At 39.6% G+C, this 19,519-nt stretch overlaps 1 protein-coding gene across 3 annotated transcripts in view; it reads right to left on the bottom strand.

Moving 5' to 3' along the window:
- Positions 1-19,519, bottom strand: part of TMEM132D (transmembrane protein 132D) — a 280,697-nt gene that overhangs the window by 184,928 nt on the left and 76,250 nt on the right. The gene's annotated exons all lie outside the window — the stretch shown is intronic.

Below are 19,519 nucleotides of genomic sequence, written 5' to 3'. Positions count from 1 at the left end.
TTACACAGCTGGAACATCTGCAAGGCCACCCACTCTACAATGCTAGATATGGACAAATACTGGGTGCCAGTACTGTTAGTTGCAGGCCCTGGAAATAATGTTCTTTTTATGTTCTCAGAATTTATACCAAAGTAACCTGGCTCTATTGTAACAACTCCTGACACACATCACAAGGGTTTCTTTTGGAGATACCTGTAAGCCTGTTATTCTTTGTTACACTTGCATAATAGGCCGGTGCCACAACTTTTAACAAACTAGCATAGTTTTGTTGACTCTACAGCAAGTCTCAAAAAAGCTTTTGTTTTGTTCCCAGCTCTCGGCCAGCCTGGCTCAAAGACCACAAAGCTCAATTCAGGCTTATACTTCCAATTCTCCGTCTGTAAATAAGGATGGTGACATTGGCTGTTCTATAAAGGTGCGTCAGCATCTGTCAACAAAAATACTGTACCAGAGCTTGTTACAGTTGTTGTTGAACTAGGCTGATTTACAGCAAGTATTATGGTTTTGGGTTTGTGGTCTTTCTTTCTAATCAAACGGATAAGTAATAATACTTAGTAAAAAAAAAAAGAACACATTAAGTACATTATAAGCGGAACACAGTGAAGGAGGATGAGATCAGCTGCAAGTAGGCTGCTGTCCTACGTGAACTTTCCATTTGATTATTATTTATCAAAGCAGCAGCACTTAGTACCATATTCAAAGTGCCTGAGAATACTCAGTACAAAAGCTTTGGTAACTCACTCCTCTTGAAATTATTCTGAGCCACTAGAGTCATAATTACACTGTCATAATGAAGAGGAAAAAAACCTTTCTAACAACTAAATTCTTGTTGTAAATTGCATTATGAAAGTGGTAATTCCCTCTGAAGTAGGCATTATCATGTCTTACTGCCCACGTCAGTTCATTATGGTGCCTCAGCTATCCCAGTGGAGCCTTCGCTTAGTAAATGAATGTTTTGGGATGATATTGCCAACTCGGGACTTATTACTTAATTGAATATGGAAACATTTAGGCCATTAGCATACATTTAGAAGTCTCTTATTTCACAGATGTTAATTTATCTTGGGGAATGCCCTTCTTTCTTCCCTGCTCCTTTTCCTCTTTCAATTCTTTCCCTGCAGCCAGCTTATTTATTCAGTTAGGTCCTAGTCCATCCATTTGCAAGCCTGTGGTGAACGACTTGCTATTTAAAAACACTTCTGAACTGACATTTGGAGTCTATTTAAAAAAAAAAAAACAAAACAAAACAAAAAAAACCCAGCCAAACTCTTCCTATCTTCTCTCACAGCTGAAAAGTATCACCAACTCAAGATGATTAAGAAAGTCTAAACCTGTTCAGCTAAATAATGAGATTTTTCAGGTATTCCAATTGTTTTATCCACTTCATTATCACAAGATTTCAAAGCCATGCAAAAAGCACTTCTCCACAGATATCTGCCTTAGAGAATTTTTAACTGAAAGCTAATATATTCCCCTATCAAAAGGGTCACGAAGCTAGAACAATACAATGAAGGAAATTCCCCACTATTCCCTCATTAATATACATTGGAAAACTTACACTAAATTCATGACACTTACCAACATGTACAGGATCCTGCATGACCTAAAATATGCTCCCAGCTGTGACAAATGTGTGAAGTCCTAGGGTTGGGTTTCTTTATCACATTTCAGCAAAGGTTGGATATCTGCATGGTCACAAGCTGCTAGGAAGCCTTGCTAGCCATTTGACACACTATGCATGAGAATTGTTGAGGGTCTCCAAAAGCCTAAGGAGGCTGCAGGTCACCAGAGCGAGATGTGTTCAGTGCAATGATTTCCTGGACATATTTCTAACAGCACAAGCTACCTCAACTGTGTCATCTGTTTAGAGCTCAGGGAGTACAAAACTCTGACCATTCCTTCGGCAGCAAGAAATAAAATACTAAATGCTTCAGTAAAACAGAAAGTTGTTCATGCCTCCAGTTCTGGGTCTGTATCAGTCCTACATCTGTATAATCTCTAATGTTTAAAAATAAAAAAATAAAAAATAATAATATGACACCAATATTCAAAACCATGTGGTAGTTGAAATCCTTGCACTCTGAGATTTTGTGCACCCTGACTCATCCCTGTGCCATTTCCAAATAACGCAACCTCATTAGTGAATGTGTATAAATGTTTGCACAGGTCGCCTCAGTTTGCTTCCATGAATTTATGTGTGCAACAAAACCAGTGCATACATGTTGGCATGTGCTATGATATGTTGTCCCAAACAAAATTATCCCTCTGAAACTACCTGCTTTCTATTGACTTCAGGCCATCACTATACTGTGTAGGAAGCAGCTTTGCTGCCCAGTTTTGAACTCCACCAGTGGCTCCAAGGCATAGTAAGTTAGTACTGGGTTCCCAAAACGTTGTACTATTGCAAGTCTTCTACAACTCCTGTAAACAGCACTTCTTTGAAATTAATCTATTTCTGAGAAATGCTAGAAATCACACTGGTTGCAGTCTTCCCAGACTGGTACTGGAAAAAGCATCCCCTGTAACACATCGCTGACTCTGGCCTGAAGGCTGAGCATCCTTGTCTTTGTTCCTTCCTTCTCCCTCCCCTCCAGCTCACCTTGGCCCTCAGAATATTGCCCTTGTAGTGTGCAATCTGGCACTTGTCTGAATGCTTGAACACTTGGGAAAAAAAAAAAAGTCTGCTTTCTGCTCCTCCAGCATCTGTGTTAAAGATGGAAATGATGCTGAAGGAGAGACTGTATTATCAGAAGAAGGTCTTTTAGTCAAAAAGAGCCAGGATATATGAAAGAGGTAAATACAATAGCTGCTTTTGCTGAAACTCTGTTTCAAGTTTATATTGTTCCTTCCAGCAGCTTTGATGTTTATTCTCTTCATTGTAGCTCCTTTCTCTCTTAGTAATGCACATACCTATAACTCACCTCCCTCCCCCTTCCATGTAAGCAGTGGAAGGCCTATTTAAACATTTCTCTGAATTACAGTGGTAATATTGAAAATTGACTTTTCCCTTCTGGGTTTGAATTTGACCACAAACAATTGCTTCAGCTGGTGGCAACTGACATTTTTCTTTTGCATTATACAGATTGCTCCAACCTACAGACTGGCAAAGCAATTACTGTCTCCACAGAAGCTAGATCACAGGTACATTTTAGAAAGGGTATTTTAACATAGAATTTATTTCTTTTTCATTTTACATTGATAAATCAAAGTCAATTAGCATTTCTTGTTGCAGAGAAAAAGAAGCCTTCATATGTGAACTCTAAAAGTTAAGAACTAGAGGCAAGCAATCCTATCCCTTAAGTAAAATAATAAACAAAACAAGCAAGGAGAAACCCACCAGATGACTTAAAGCCATTTTCAGTATCTGTAAGCTTGAGTAATGAATACTTAAAATAGGCAATTCCCCAAAAAGAAGACAATACTTAAACCAAAACACTTCAGAGCTTTTAGGTATTACATCCAAAGATTTGTAGAGATGTCCTTTTGGTGATAATCCTTTACAAAGCATGTTGCACCAAAGTTCACGGGACATAGTGGAGAAAGAAATGGGAAGACCACAATGAAGTAAAGTAGGAGAATAAAGTTTCCCTATGTTATTTAGGCACAGACTTCTTTTCTCCTTGTATTAGATAAATGCACAATCACATAGATAAGGCACAGAGAACCACTGAAGTAGCTACATAATATTTTGTGAGACAGATCCTCTGATTTCACTGCAAGAGAACACAGGAATTTGCACGGGCTGAAGATTTCTGCCCAGTACAGCTTGTATGGAAGTAAATCCACTGCATTGTCCTTGTTAGAACATGGGAAGAATTGCCCCTTTGTTTTTGAAAAACATGAGAATGTAGAAGTTTTTACTCATGAAAGAGCTTTTAACATAAACTAACTAATGCAAACAAAATAACGCTCAGATTTGGACACAGCCTCCAAATAGTCAACCTCTACCAAAATACTGAAAACAAACTCTATACTGATAATAACTCTGTACTCAATGCTTTTAAGTATTCTCCCATAAATGTATCACTAACCCTATGTTTCAGTAGTGAAGCTTTGCAAGATATCTACAGCAGGGTATACAGTGTACTAAATGTACAAGAGTATTATCAATTTGGGCAATGACACTAAATACCTCGTCTTAGGGTGTGTGTAGTTTTTAATATCCTAAAGACAATGCTTCCTATGTTGACTGCCAGCATCATCATTTTAAATTAACTGTTACAGACTTAGATCAGATTATATCTAGTATAATACACTTCTGATGAATTATTTTGTGCAATGGAATATCTACCATAGGCTATTACTATTGATACTCTTTGCAATGGAGTTAAAGAAACCAGCCAGCATAGACATCGATTTCATAACAGCAGCTCTGCTTTCCTACATTTTCATAGGATTTCCATGCCATGGAAAGTGGGTCTTGATGTGGCAGCCAGAAAATAATATATGGGAAACACATTGCAGAGCAATAGGTTGGGAAAGACCACTGAAATGAAACAGGGTAGAGAGGTGCAAAGCAAGCATACTGTAAGAGATGCAGCTAATGAGTCAGCCTGGGTCACCGCAGGCTTCAGGATATGATGCTGTGAAGCGAAATACTACTTAGGACTGTAACCATGACGGCAGGATGGACTCCATGCAAGACTAGGAGACAGAAACTCTTGCCAGTGCACGAACTTGCTCGAGGAGAAAGGAGTGCTCAGGTTGGCACCGCTCCCCTGCACAGAACGTCTTTTTGGCTGCTCTAGTGATAAGAATGAGATAAGGGCCTAGAAGATACAGTGGATCCACCTGACACAAAAAGGCAAGAAGGTTAGAGGGTTTTTTCCTGTGAAAAATTAGCTTTTTATTAAGTAAGGCTTTGCTGAATGTAGAAAAGTAAAAATAAAAGCTGTTGACAAGTCTGGAGTTCAGCAGATTTCAGCTAAGGATATCAGATTTTCAATTGCCAAAACACTGATGGGAAATGGGTGGGGAGGGTGTATGTGTGTGTGTTAAACCAAAAATTGAATTTTTGTTGTGCTGTTGACTTTTTCATCAGGAAAATAATCACAGAATCTTCAGTTGGAAGGGACCTCTAGAGATCATCTAGTCCAACTCCCCTGCTAGAGCAGGATTGCCTAAAGCACATCCCTCAGGGCTGCATCCAGGCGGGTCTTGAAAGTCTCCAGAGAAGGGGACTCCACAACCTCCCTGGGCAGCCTGTTCCAGTGCTCTGTCACCCTCACCGTAAAGAAGTTTTTCCATGTATCTGAACGGAACTTCCTATGTTCCAACTTGTGCCCATTGCCCCTCGTCCTGTTACTGGGAACCACTGAAAAGAGTCTGGCTCCATCCTCCTTAAACCCACCCTTCAGATACTTGTATGCCATAATAAGGTCTCCCCTCAGCCTTCTCTTCTCCAGGCTAAAGAGTCTGAGCTCTTTCAGCCTTTCCTCATAAGGGAGATGCTCCAATCCCTCAAACATCTTAGTTGCCCTTCGCTGGACTCGCTCCAGCAGTTCCCAGTCCCCCTTGAACTGGGGAGCCCAGAACTAGACACAGTACTCCAGTTGTGGCCTCACCAGTGCAGAGTAGAGGGGGAGAATGACCTCCTTCGACCTACTGGCCACACTCTTCCCTATGCAGCCCAGGATTCCATCGGCCTTTTTGGCAACAAGGGCACATTGTTGGCTCATGGATAATTTACTGCCTACCAGGACCCCCAGATCCTTCTCCTCAGAACTACTTCCCAGCACGTCCACCCCTAACCTATACTGGTGTTTAGCATTCTTCCTCCCCAGGTGCAGGACCTTGCACTTGCTTTTGTTGAAGCTCATTAGGTTCTTCTCTGCCCAGCTCTCTAGCCTGTCCAGGTCACGCTGGATGGCAGCACGGCCCTCTGGAGTGTCAGCCACCCCTCTCAGTTTGGTATCGTCAGCAAACTTGCTGAGGATACACTCTGTCCCATCATCCAGATTATTAATGAATATACTGAACAAAATTGGACTGAGTATTGACCCCTGGGGGACACCACTGGTTACAGGCCTCCAACTAGACTCTGTGCCACTGATCACAACCCTCTGAGTTCTGTCACACAGCCAGCTCTCAATCCACCTCACTGTCACCTCATCTAGCCCATACTTCCTCAGCTTCCTAATGAGGATGTTATGAGAGACAGTTTCAAAAGCCTTGCTGAAGTCAAGGTAGATGACATCTACGGCTCACCCCTCATCCAGCCAACCAGTTATAACATCATAGAAAGCTATCAGATTGGTCAAGCATGATTTACCCTTCATAAATCCATGTTGACCACTTCCAATAACTTCCTGTTCCTCAACGTGTTTAGAGATAACATCCAGAATGAGTCGCTCCATTACCTTCCCAAGGACAGAGGTGAGACTAACCGGTCTGTAGTTCCCTGAGTCCTCCTTCTTGCCTTTTTTGAAGATTGGAGTGATGTCAGCCTTCCTCCAGTCCTCAGTCCTATCCAATTAAGTTTTCCTAGAAGGCCTAGGAACCAATCATATTCTTGGAACAAAGAAAAATAAAACAACTCGATGGACAGGAAAGGCAATTGCCTCAGATATAACATTTGACAAAGCTGGAAAGCACAAAGGAACAATAGATAGTAGCAAGAATAAAACTATATAAATAAGCTCAGGGAGAAAATATACAGATCATTTGTTTGAAAGTAGTTAACATCAAGAACAGATGAAGGTATCTTTTCAAGCAGTGGGGGTGGCAGGAATAGTAGGCTAGGAAGAATCTAAGTGACACTGCTTGCCTTATGGTTGGCAACACAGCAACAAAGAAAAGAGAGAGAAAACTGGTCTGAGAAGTGACAGGTGCTGTGGAAACAGGAGGAGGAGGAGGAGGAGGAGGAAGAGGAAGCAGTCCCCCAGGGAGCAGAGCAGGGAGATTGAAATGAAACGTCTCTATGCAAGGTCGGCCGGGACAAAGATCGTCCTCAGCTCCCTCAGATTCTGGGGTATTCCAAAGTCAAACACAGATCAGCAGAGGAAAGATCACACCGTCGTCCCGGGTTAAAACCCCATATCCATCTGGCTGAAGAAAGGGCTTGTTTCCAGAGGATCTCTGGGCATGCAGGACGCTTGGGGAGGTGAGCTGCCAACACCCAACATGGCTAACAAAGAGCTACAGAGGGTATGTTAAATAGATAATCCTAGTTTCAAATTGTACTCACTTTTGTTTGATTTTTTGCCATTGTTCCCCATACAGTGAAGCTGAGGATTCACTCATGTACTGAGCAAGAAGAGATGGGTGAATTTTATGATTTCTGCAGACATGAAAGATCTTTTGTTTGGAAAGTTGATATCCATGAATAAGCGGAATTTGATAAAGTAACAAGACAATTTATTAAAATAATCCATGGCTTTACATAGGTGTTATAAGGATGTGTCAGATCTGTTTCTTTAAGAAAAGTAATACATTTAAATATCTAAAAGGGCTCAGATTTGCCATTAGGAATGGGGAACTAATGTTACATTTCTCTGTGATCCAAAATGCACTTTGATATTGCCTGAAGCATTTCATATGTGTGTGTTCATTCCGGATAACTGTTACCCTTAAAAATGTTAATGTAACATTGTCAGAAATTAAAATATTTCAATAATTTCAAACAAAAAAATGTTACTTCCCCCCTACCCGCCTGAAATGTCTTTATTCCTCAATGCACTTTACCCTTATTTTTAAAAGTATTTTTGAAAATAGAAAAAATCCTTAACTGGATGGAAATTAATGTTTTACTAGAATATTAGAGGAAGAGAAAGGACATTTATTGACCTAAAGTTTTACAAGAGTGTTCTACATATTTAGCCAACAAAGGTAAAAGGAGGGCAATGGCCAGATAGTTTTATGTGAAGATATACAAAATTGGGCACACCAACAAGAATATAGGAAGAGAATACCAGACCCAACATCCAGCTCCTAAACTTGTCAGTAATAACTAGGAAAGTACAAGAAACTGGAATGGACATGTTCATCACAACCAGACCTGGCAGAGGGATTCCTGACAGACAGCTGGAAGGCTGATAAAAGACGTCTATAGCTTTTTGCCACCATGTGACTTCATACAGTGGCTGGGGCACATCAGAGCTAGAAAGTTTGCATGGGGTTTTCACCAAGCCTTGCTTTAGAAATAGACATCCAAAGTAGACACGAACTCAGCATTGTGACAGCCCCTGAACTTTCTCAAGGGGCATGTTTCCCTGTCCCACAACAGCACCATGAAACTGTTTTACTCTCAAGGAAATGGGAGGCAGATGGGCAGTGACCACAGCGAGGGCTGTCTCTGGCCCCACGCTCAGAATAGACGTTGGTGCGAGATGTATAATGCCCTGGTCCTGATAAAACAATGAGAAATCCCTGCACAGATCAGACAGCATTAGGGAGAGCGTGTGCACAGCAAAACGCTCTGTGTGTTATCTCAAAACACAGTGTTTGATGCTTCTTTATCTGTGTTAACACACCTTAAAGTCATGCTGTTCCCTGTACGATGCCCTCACCCAAACCCTTCTTCCTGTTGGCTTCACTTTATCAGTCAGTTCGGGATTTAAGTACATCACCATGACATCTCCCACTATTAGGTGAAAGTGTGATGGATGACAGGAGCAGCACCTGCAAACAAGGTGGCTCGCACCTTGTCAGTGCCAATCACACTTACCATCTGTCTTCCATTTATCTAGCACAGACCTGACAGCCTTCTTTCATATTGTTTCATTTCTTACCACAAAGGAGTCTCTAACGTTTTCTCCATTGAGAACTGAAAAGTTCTACAGGAAGAAAATAAAATTCAAAGACATCGATTCCAGAAATTTAACCTACCGGACCCCAAATCTCTCCACTCCTAAGAACAAAACAGAAAATTAACCACCAAACAAAAAAAAAACCCCACCAAAACAAGAAACCCCTTATTTCTCAGCTATAACCAAGCTAAGCTGATTTTCTTCATCTCACTAAGTTAATGAAAGTTATATTGAAAAAAATAGTTTTCCCTAACTAAATCTCCCCATGTCTCCATAATGTATCAGGAACAGTAATTTTAAGTACTCTCTTGATCAGCAATCCAGTAGTGCAATCCCAAATAGTGCATTTTTTTGAATGAGAAAAAAATAAATCCTAGAAAAGCAAGGCTTCAGTGTCAAAGAGCTCCCATTACTGTAATGTTTCTTCGTTATCAAGTGATTAGGAAAGGAACACTAGCCGAAACAGACCCCTTTCAGCAGGACAAGCAAAATAAAGCTACCCAGGCTATAACTGATGGATTGAACCACGACCACACAGCCCACTCATACATTTGTATGCAGCAGCACAGAGACTATCCAGTGCAAGCAGCACCATTATCCTGGTATATGTCAGCAGAACATCAATGTACTGGTCACACGGCTTCATGTTTATTGACAGTCAACGAACTGTGCTTACTTCTTGCAAAGGAGTCAGTCTTTGTTCTGCATGTATTGACAGTAGGGCAGTAGGCCTTGGAGCACCACTGTAGCTCTTAGGTACTACTGCAGTGCAACAGACCATAATAGTAACAGTCAGCTGTTAAGACCACTCATGTGAGTAACGGCTTGCTTGATCTGCCTTTCAGTTTTTTAACACCTGCTCAGTCAACATGACTACGATTCTCAAGACAGAGGATCTTAACTGGAATAATTTTAACATAAAGAACCATTTTCTTCTTAATATAATCTGACAGTGCAACAGGAGGTAATAGAGTGCCCTAGAAGTCAATAGTTTTTCAGGACTTGTCTCCATACTGCTACTGACAATTTTGGGGCCATTAGCAAGTCACTTAGAAATGCAGGAAAGCTATTTCCCCATCTAGAAGACGGGGAAAATTATATTTGCTTGACTACCTCATAAACAGGCTATGAAAGTTAATTCATACTTGTATAGTATGCTGAACACATCAGAAAATAAGAAAAAAAAAAATCAGTCTGAGAGTGGAGTCTTTTAGCAGCCAGTGGCATAGGTGTGATTTCACCTGAGCACTACTTTAGAAATGCCATCACTGTACAAGCTTAAATTAGAAAATAACACTTATTAAAATGAAACAATAAAAACACAAGACAGTCATCATCTTAGGTGCCAATACATAACTCCCACTTACTTCAATATGTCACTTAGTTTATGCCACTGAATACAATCCGACTGAAGTGTCAGCCTGGGATACCATCAAGAGTGATACACCTTGTGAAAGGCCACCTTTACAAAAAGGGCAAACCAAGCTACAAGGCCTGGAAACCTTGAGGACACTGTAAACTTGCTGTTTAAATTCTCAAAGTACTGCTAAATAGTGTCAGGCATTGTTGCCTTTCCTAAACAGTCACTTTGCCTCTAGTCTATGTAAAAAAAGGCTCAGACTGCTGTTATCTTTTATCCTCTTTTCCCTCTGAAGGAAGGATTAGATGGGTCCTAACTTTTCAGATCTCCTTAGCACCAGAAACTGTCTTTCGGTCATTCCTTAACATTTTGCCCAAGGCATTTTACCAAACTTGGCTAGCGAAAGAGGCAAGAAGAGGGCAGAAAGATCACATCTCCTGAAGTTACCTTAAATGCACCTAAAAATCAGAGTCATATTCAGACACTAACATAAGATACTTGAATTCTAGATGTTCCTATAATGAGATATAGACTTCCTGATCTGCTAAGGTCATTTTGCCTATGGTACCATCTCTTAGTGAAGAGATTACAGTAAAGGCTCCAAATCCAAAAAAGTGACAAGGCAGGGGAAGCAACACATCTGGGGAGCTAACGCTTGCTAAGGGGCGGTGTATTTCCAGTTCAGTAGCCTTTTATATTATTGCTGGACAAGACCATGATCTGGTCAGGTAGCCAACTCAGCCATCTGGGGTGTTTTTTAGAACTGAAGAAATAAACATTGGTGGAAAATTTTACATTCCCTACCTGTTCCTTGCAAGGACAAAGGACGCAGGAAAAATATTAAATTCAGTTTTACATCAAGATTGAGCAGTGGAACAGCTGAAATTTAGAGGCTGCAATTCAAAAGAATCAAAGGGATTTTAAAATTTAATTATTTTTAATTCCTCTTCTCTCCTTAGTTTTAAATTGGTCAAAGTAGGCCACAAGATCAGTTAAGGGGTGGGGGGAGAGGGGAGAAGTCAGTTATGTATGTCTTGGGGAAGAAAAGATTTTTGGAGTTGTTTAAACCAGAACGTGGCAGGGGACATTTAAGTGACAGAACAAACCAAAGCTATAGAAGAAGGAAATTAAAAATGCATATTAGGATTCTTTTCAATCTGGCAGAAAAGGGACAAATTCAGGGTTGGGATACCATGAAATAGCCACATAATCTAAGGGCTAGAGAAAAGCCCATCTCATTACAGAGTTTTACGGGGCTGATAACCTTCCTGATCACCACTTATTGCCTGATTGTTTCTACTACTAAAATATGATTTAGTTCAGCACTAAGAATAAAGTTTGATTTAGCTCAGCACTAGAAGAGCACACAAGCAATTTGATAAAACGTCAGTCTGGTTCAAATTTCCTTGCTGTATAAATTGAGTGCTAACGATCTTGACTCTGCTACCCTCATGTACTTATGCAGCCTTTTTCATGTTTCCTGGATTATTAGTGATCAGTTGTTAGATAAAATGACAAATAAGAGAAGTTCATGTAACCTAAACTCTAAACTCTGGGGGCCCTTTTAGGAAAAATTTTCCTGATTATCAAAGAGCATTGATTATTCACTACCACAATTCCACACTAGTCACTGTGTTCCCACAACTGTCATCAGTACGAAGACACTAAAAATACCACAGGAAGACCACAAACTCTCTCAACATTCTATAAAAGTGGTACCTACGTATCTCTGACCCCCAAATTTGGTTTACAAATGCAGAAATATCATAGTTACATTTTATACAAAAATCTCCCCTTTCTCACAATATCAGAGTTTTACAAGTTTCCAGTACAACCTTCAGTCATTTCCTAAGAATAATGCTATTTTATACTTTTTATTTCTTTCCTCTGGAAATCTTAAAATAGAATTTGACAGTGAAACCCCAAACTATATATAGATTAGGATAGTGTAGACCAAAGTAACAGTATAAAATCAGGATATTTCTTGCTGCTATTGAAGCTAAACTGGATTTTCCAATAACTAGTCACTCAACAGCAACAACTAAAGAAAATATTTAAGGCCACAATGCTATGAACATGAAAGAATATGAGAAACAGAGGCAGGATTCTTTAAGTGGAAAAACAATCCTAATCACTTCCACTAAAGAGTTTATTCTCCTTCACAATTTTTAATGTTGATTGAGAAAATACATACACTAAAAGGAAGATCCTACAAAATGTTAAATAATTCAGGATTGTTCCAATTCATTGCTGATAGGATATATTTCTCTTTCAAATAAAAACAGAATTCAAACCAATAAGCATTTCAATCATCACTGCAGAAGTGTGCGAGCAGACGACCTGTGGGGTTTAGTGGATTATAACTGTCCTTTGCATTTATTGAATATCTCCTAACCAGAGATCTCAGATAAGTTCATTCATCTCAGAGAAGCAGCACATCTTACTAAGATAAGATATTTCTTCTAAGCAGATGAGGAAAGCAAAGACTGGGACTTCCTTTTTCAAAACCTATGGCTGGATGCATTTTTATCCCAAATTTTCTTTGGCTGCAGTTGTGATGCCCAAAGGTTCTCCTTTCTTTCAATCCCCCATGCGCCAGCAGGCTCACCACAGGCCCTATCATCTTGTCAGGCACAGTCTGTGACTCCTCTGAAAGTTAATTTCAGAGCTCAGCATCCCCATAAAACACCCATCGATTTCACATTCGATGCAGAAGAAAACAGAATTTTGGTTTGATGAATTTCAGTGCCTAACTTTAAAGGATTTAAATTTGAAGATCACATGTACAGATCTAAACAGATAAACTCAGTACAAAATATCAGAGAGGGACGTCTACTTCTTCAAGGCCCACATTTTAGTAGATGCCACTTCGAAGACAGTACGTACAGAATCGAGAAGCATGCACTACCTTGTAGGCTATTAGGTCCCTTTTATATCCTGTGTGCCTGGGCAAATGGATGGAGTGCTGGTGGACTGCTTATTTGAATTCAGATAACTAAATTCTATTTAAGTGTGATTTTGGACCATCAAATTTTTTTTAGATTGGTCTTAGACTTCCGTGTGGCAATGAAAAGCGCATGACAGGCCTAGAAATACCAAAACTCATCTCCCAATTACTTCTGTCAATCACAAGGTTTTTTTTCTTCTCTTGGAGTTTATTTTTCCACTCCAGCAGCATCTCTTGAATGCATTAGGTCACATATATAAAGGAAAAAGCAGGGCTAAGCAGACAACATAATTAACTAATTTTCCTCTATTTAGATCTTCATACAAAACCATTCCAATTTCTGGCAATAAAATGCTGGTGAAAAGGTCCTCTCTTTGAAACACATAATTCCCATACCCCTTTGCACTCCTACAACATCCTCTACTGCACAATGCCTGTTCTCACTTCTTACCATCATCTCCCATGCTTGCAGTGAGGTTATCACACACTATAATATAAACTTAGCTGATCTCAGTAGGGAAGAAAGCACCTTGCCAGGAAAGAGAAAAGAGTGAAAGCCCCAGGTAGGCAGGAGAGCAAAAAAGAACCATTTGGAAAGTGTATATTTTGCATATAAATCTACTTGCCATAGGAGAGCAAAATAGTAAGAGCGCTTTCACTCTGCACACACTTATATCAGCCCACTGGAAGCTGACTTCAAGCCTAATCCTGGAGCACCTTGGGCTGCAGTACTGGTAGGTGAACTCTATTGGATGCTCATTGAAAAGTGTAATTACTCCCATGCTTTTGCTGCAGACACTTTAGGCAAAGCAGATGAACTGGGGAAAAAAAAAAAAAAAACCAACAAAAAAACCACAAAACAAACGAAAAAACTCCCACCAAACAAATCGCAGTGGAATTGGGCTCCACCAGATAATCAAAGGTTACAACTCTCTCCTCAGGTGCTACAAATTAGAGAAAAGGCATGCAACAATAGCAACACAAACTACATTGCAGTTTAAACTAAAAACAGAACACACTTCTCATAAATGGACGCAGCATTAGATCCTGCATCCCTCCCTGCGCACCAGGATGCTTCACCCTGCCCTGTCTGACACTGGCACTCTCAGCCCTATGGTCAGTTTCTGACAAAGTCCACATCACAACGTGAAAAGAGATGGATGCAACAAAAAGGCACATTTTCTAATGTCCAGGTAAACTCTGGTATCCTGGATTCCATTTCAGAATGAACAAGTGACAAGAATGTTTTTCTAGATTTTTCGGGGGTGGGGGATCAAATCAGGTTTGAGAAACTAGAGGATCTATAATCCTCAGTTGCTGTCAGAACTTCATTTACTTCTTTAAGGGTAACAACTGTATATGATTTAGCACAGAGGATTCACTAAGTATAATTATGAATTGAAAAGCTGTAAAATAAAAAAAAGCTACATCTTTTTTCACTTGTAAATATATCTATGCCTGACATTAAGTACCTTAAGGCAATTCCATCTCTATCATTTCTTTGTTGATTCATCTCCAGAAACAGGAAAACAAATTTAAAAGGTTGCAAGCAGAAAGTATAAATAGTGTCAACTTAAAACAAACAAGCAAACAGGAAGGTTGTATTTATTAGTCTCAGCAAAAACACGCTAATAAAAGAGAACTGTATCTACACTGTAGATTCAGAAAACCATGTTGCTAAGTTTGGAAAACTATGGCATCCCTACATATATTAATTGTAATGTATGTAACAGCACAATGTTAATAACCAGCAGTAATTTGGGCTTGCAGCAAACAGGAACTGTAATTGCATAACCACTATAAGCTTTGAAGCATTAATTACTGAAAGTATTTTGAAGGACTGGCATGAAATAATACTTCATATGTTTTCCATTCTAGGCAAAAACTTCAGATAAAGATTTCAATTTCAGTTTCCTTGTATACATACCTTGAAATTTGAAGAAAAATGGTGAAACAAAATAGAGTATTTTCCACAAACTTCAAGGATCTTTCAACCCATTTTAATGGGAAGGATAGAAGTCTTCAGCCTTTTCTGGTCATCAGCATGCAAAAAGATGACAAACCAGTCTCTGGGACTGCACAGGCTGTGTGTCCAGGGCTGGTCAGCCTCAGGGACTCCGAGGTTTGCCTTTGATCCCAGAGGTATGGCTATGGGCTCTACAGCAGTGTTTTGTGGGCTACGATGTACCGCACCATTTGTCTCTCTGCACACAACTCTCCCATGTGGCCAGTTACAAAGAATACAACAAATAATTAATTTGCACTCAAAAGGAGAGAAGATAATAGGATAAAGGCACAGGATACTCAATCACTTATTTTATAAAGGCATTTAATATTGCTTCACTGGGAAGATATAATTGCTTGTACACAGTATGTCATCTTCAAATAATTGTTGATAATAGCAGTGATAAAACGGCTTCAGAGAGGTTAAGTAACTTGGACAAGACCAAAGAGGAAGCAAGTGTGCAATTTAAATTGAGAAATCATTCAGTTTCTTAAGGCTTAGTGCTTTAGTCCAAGCTTACAACCCAGTGCTTACAGCAGTATTCTGTATTTATCCATCATTTACATTTTATCACCTTCTTTCCTTTCCTCTAACTCTCACACCCAGAGTCAAGACAAATATTTTTAATTTCTCTGGTTCATTAAAAAACAAAACCTAGACCTTGGCCCTTACGGTCCAACTCTTTCACAAAATTAAAAACAGTTCATCAGTTTCATGTTCATGACTCTAAATCTTCCATTGCGCAGAACAGCAGTATGAGTAAAAAAAACAAAAAAAAACCCACACACTAAAGGTACCTTTCCCTATATATTTTAGTATTTACCAGTTTTTCTAGGAGGTTCCCCTTGGAGCCAATTTCCTATTACAAAAGCGATAGAGTTTACTCTAAAGATAATTGCTTTGAAACAAAAAATATTCAGTAGCAATGAGTAATTTTTGCCTTTTGGTTGCTTTGCATGGATGCTTCTTCTTTTTTGACCTGTATATCCTATATTTTCCATCTGTTCAAGCCATGATTTCCAGTCCACTGGAGCAAAAGCAATGGTAAAAGCATTTTGCCAGCAGCCCTTGGCCTCACTTTATGAATACAGTTCCAAGTCTTGCTGCCACTCAAGGTAGAGCTTCTAAAAATAAGTGACTGCTTCAAAATAAAAATTAATACCATTTTCTCACAAAAGGCGGAGGGGTGGGGGGGGGGTGGAGGTGGGCACTTTCCTTTATCAGAGAGGAGATCAGAGTGAGAAGAGACCAGATAGATGCCGCACATGCTGGCTTTATTGATATTTACAATATAGGAGCAGAAACCGTAAGGACAATATCCATACAGCACACAACAGCCACCAGCACTCCACTTTTTGTTCCAAGAAGCAGGACTGCATAGAGGACACAACATCGTAGTAGTCACTATTCCCAGCACTCCCAGGTTAGAGAAGGGGAAAGGAGAGGGAGGCAGATTAATTGACTTGCGCAGATTAACTGACTTGCTTAAAGTCCCACTGGAAGTTTATGGATTATTGGGTACCAAATCTGTATCTGCAAGAATTCTGAGGTGCTTATTACATGAGAACAGCTGGCAGCGCTAGCTATATTAGCCTCTTATTAGCCAGCTACAACAGATACCCACAGAGTTCATTTATGGTCTTCACAAACTAAGGATCTAGAGCAAGGTTTTATCTACACCCTTGGGATTCCCTTCCAAACCCTGGAAACCCAAAATTGGGAAGAGACAGAAGTTTGTTAGAGCTAAGTCTTGCTTCTGAAGGGGCCTGTCAAAAATCAGTCTGCTGAAACAAGGCATCTGGAAACATGTTACTTCCTCTATAGCCCTTAGAAGCACCCTGACCACATAGTGGGTTTTAATGAGCAATCCTGCGTTTTTCCCATCTAGCTTATATTGCATAACAGGCATAGTTTTTTCATTTAGAAATATACAAACTGGCCATTGTTTGGTGAAAATCCATACATTGTACAGGAAAAAGGGATCATTTGGAAAATACAGAGGGACCTTCTCTGTAACAGCTGAGGCCAGAAACTGCTCTTCCTCTCGTCAAACTGCAGGTTTTTTTCCTTAAATTCACCATTTCTGTCTGAGTGGACAAGGTCTGTGATCCTTTCCTATGTATTATGATCACTTTTTGGTCCATCTCAACTGACAGGACGGAGGACCTTTTACGTGTCTGTTCATGCCCTCATGTTTACATGTTCTAACTGGATGAAGTTTCTTTCAATCTACCTTGACCCAATGTCTGAACCTCTAGAAACCAAGAGAATTTAAAGTTTTAGAGACTTAAAACTCCATCAGGTCACAGAAGAGGTCTCTGATGGCTTTTACACAATGCCAGCTGGAGAGTCTGTTCTGGAATCAGAACAGGCAGCGTACTAAAAATGCACTGTTTGGCGTAGTTGACCATGTCAAAAGAGAATCCATATAGCATAATCATAGAATGGTTTGGGCTGAATGGACCTTTAAAGATCATTTAGTTATGGATAATGGAGATACTAGACTGACATGTCAGATTCCCAATCCTGAAATAGGGCCTTATTTCAGTCAAAGGCTACTTCAGCATCTCATTGCTTTGAGTGACATTGACTCCTAAAAGAGGGCCATGAAAAAGGTGGTAGAAACTTGTCTGACACTGGGCTTACAGGAGATCCCAATGTAAAAAAGAATTTAAAACAAAGCATTTAATCAAGCGCAATTTTTGCTCTTAGCTGGTAGTTGCTTTTTCCCTTACAGCAGAAGATACATATAAATTAGCAACCACTGAAAACTGAATTAAGCTACAAACGTGTCGTAGAGGAACGAATGCAGAACATAGACACTACAATTCTGATGAGAAAACAACCAAACAAAAGCTTAGACATGCTGGAGCTAGATCAAAGACAGACAGGCAATGGTGCTTTAGAAGCACAGTAAAACAGATAGTATAACTACTCTGATATTGCAGCAGATTCTAGTCTGAAAGGCAGTTACTGTTAGAAAAGCAGGTCAAGAGAAATCACAACTCATGAAAGTGACATGAGTAATAGCAAGATGTTACAGAAGTTTATGTTTTTAAAAGGTAAGAGCAAACTGATGTTTTTGAAGAAGAATATGCCACATTTTTCATTTTGAACTGATATTTTCTGCCGATTTATAGCTTTTGTTTGTTTTGATACCTTAGATCTCAAAATAAAAAGCTAAATTTCAAACACATTGTTTCCTTTTTGTTCCAGAAAATTAATTTTAGTAGCATTCATATAAAAGTTCAGTTGTTCAGTTTTCATCCTAATTTAAACAAAACAAGATTTTTAAAAATTTTATAAACCTACATATAATTATCATGGTTGTAACTAGCTGTACTTTCAACTGATCACAGCTCACGAAATTATAGATGCTTTGAAGTCATATTTCTAAGACCCTGCATTTACAGAGTAAAACCAATGAAACATTCTTACTTTAGTTTTCTCTTAGATAGAAAATGGTTTTAATGTTTATATTTAAAACAACTTTCATATGTAGTAAAAGTTTCCATGCATGTCTGAAGTAATACCCCTTTAAAGTCATTAGTATAGAAAAAGATAGAAAGGCATCCCTGAACGCTTACTATGAGGACCTCGGATTGTCTGTCTTGAAATTAGTCACTTGGGAAAGAACTTAAATCTTAGGCAGATTGCCTCAGAAAACGAAAACCTGATATGGTAAGGAGAGTAGATATCCTACTGGCGTTTGCCCTCTACTACATGATTGGGAAATAACTGTCCTTGAGTCAGCAACTAAGTGCGGTGGTTATTCAGTTTATTTATTACACACTTGCAAAGTAAAAATGACCTGATTTTATGGCAAAGCACTTCCCCCAGTAGCCCCCCACAAATCTCCTGTGGAAGAGGGAGTGGAGAGAAAAAGAAAAAAAAAAAAAGAAAAAAAAACCACAACAGAGAATGATTAGTTTGCGCCCTTACGTCAGCAGAGTCAAATCTGACTTCCACCTTACTCCAGTATGAGGTATACATCCAAGTTCAACAATGTTGCATCTACAAATCTGTGCCATTTTAATAACTGAGTCCTGAAACATATCTAGGTGACTACGGCCAGAGATTTTTGGAGTTTGAGATGTATAACCACCAAAGAAAGGGGAGCGTATTTTGTTTCAAGTCAGAGTAGGATATAATTTCTTAGGTGAAGGCACCAAGCCTCTCTAGTGCTCAGCACAGCTGTTGGCTATGGTGTACCTGTGACATTTGTAAGAGTGGGGAGTTCACTGCTCCCTCTTATGACACACCTCTTCTGTTGGAGGTGTGTCTTGTGAGCCTTTGTGAGCTTTGGCACCAATGGTCATTTCTAGGACAAACACCCAAGATAAATCATTCTTAGTCTCAGAAGCCAGAGTACGACATTTACCTCAAGTGCTAAAAGAGCTGACATGAGTCATTGGTAAGGGATAAACGAATGAAGTCAGCTCTACACCCACCAATCTTCC

This window comes from Larus michahellis, chromosome 13 (genome assembly GCF_964199755.1).
Source record: "Larus michahellis chromosome 13, bLarMic1.1, whole genome shotgun sequence".
NCBI lineage: Eukaryota > Metazoa > Chordata > Aves > Charadriiformes > Laridae > Larus > Larus michahellis.
The sequence above is the reverse complement of the archived record's forward strand: the minus strand, read 5'-3'. Positions and strand labels throughout refer to the sequence as shown.